The sequence below is a fragment of the Atta colombica genome, unplaced genomic scaffold (genome assembly GCF_001594045.1).
Source record: "Atta colombica isolate Treedump-2 unplaced genomic scaffold, Acol1.0 scaffold100, whole genome shotgun sequence".
In the NCBI taxonomy this organism is placed as follows: Eukaryota; Metazoa; Arthropoda; class Insecta; order Hymenoptera; family Formicidae; genus Atta; species Atta colombica.
Window position 1 is genome coordinate 2,075,765 of NW_017259185.1, and position 1,566 is coordinate 2,077,330.

Genomic DNA, 1,566 nt, shown 5'->3' on the forward strand with positions numbered 1-1,566 from the left:
ATATTCTTTGTGCGTAATTCAAATTAATACAATTTTTCATATACGTTTTTCTTTTGAAATAATATATTTTAATAATTTTTAACATTAAAATGTTAAAATAATTTTGAGAAGTAGACACAATTTAAATCTTATTCTTTCTTAATAAATTGCTAATTAATTGCTAAAAATAAAGTTTTTTTTAAAACAGACATTTTCTCTGTACGAATACTTTTGGTATTCATATTATATAAATAACAATTTATATAAAATATATAGAGTGAGACAAAAAGTATTCGTACAGAGAAAATATTTAAAAAAAAAATTTTATATTTAAAAAGTAAATATTATCCGGCGAGAAATGAATCATCATCAATTGACGTCGAATCGATATAAATTCAATGATTTTAACACCAATTTGATCTTGATTCGACGTTTAATTAACGATCATTTCTTGTTAGATAATTAACAATTTTATTCATAAAGAATAAAATAGACTGTATGTTTCTTAAAATTATATGTACAAAAATGATGTGGATTAATACAAAATATATCATCCGAAAAATAAGCGAAAATTAAAAAATGTATTTGAAAGTATTCGTACAGACGAGAAATTTAGTTTCTAAAATCAGAAATACATGTGAAGTTCGTTTTTTTATATTAGAACAGAATATTCATTGTTATAAAATTGCTAATTAATGTTTATTTTCTACAAAGAAGCTTTTTTTTGTAACAAATTTCCTTGTACGAATACTTTTTGCTCTCACTGTATATAAAATATGAATTTATTAATTCATATTTATGTAGATATTCTTTTTCAAAAGGAAGGTAAATTTTATCATTTAATAACGTACAGTAGTACATCCAAGCGAAAGCATTTTGAAATATTTCGGTTTTTACAGGTCTTTATTTTGATACGTTAAGCATTTCCTAGAAAAGCTGGTTGGCGTAGTTTACGGCGCTCTTTTTTTGCGGGGTATGCGACGTACTGTTTGTGTTTATGCAGAGTCACCGCGTTAGAGTGAGATGTTTGTGAGACGTGAGTCGAGAGGCAGTCATCGTGTATCGTCGCATTATCATTCGGAACGCGCTCGTAACAAGACGTGCCGTATTAAGCACGATATTTTTCTACGATCAAACGATCAAACGATTATTAGTTCGCGTTAATTGACTTTCGCGATCAACGACTCGCGAACGTGCCTGTTTATCGAATGGATATTTTGCGTGTCTTTTCATCTCAAGACTCAAGTAGGAAATGGAACGAATTTTTCGCACTTAAAACGAATCTTTTTGAATAATTTACGTTTAAGTGAATAACAGATTTAACTTGTAGAGTAAATAAACGCGAATTTGTGTTAAATCATTTAATTTAAATCATTTAAGTATCTAAATGATGGAAGTTTGCGGTATGTCGTGTGATACGTGTTCGAACATCGTCTTAATTGAATTAGTTATTAATTCGACTTTATTAATCGCATCGTGTGATGTGATATCAAAAAGTATTCTGACATTTCTGACGGTTTAATATTTGTGCGATCACTTGCCATATTTTCGCGAGTATTGTGTGAGTTTCATGAAGAAAGGAAAGGA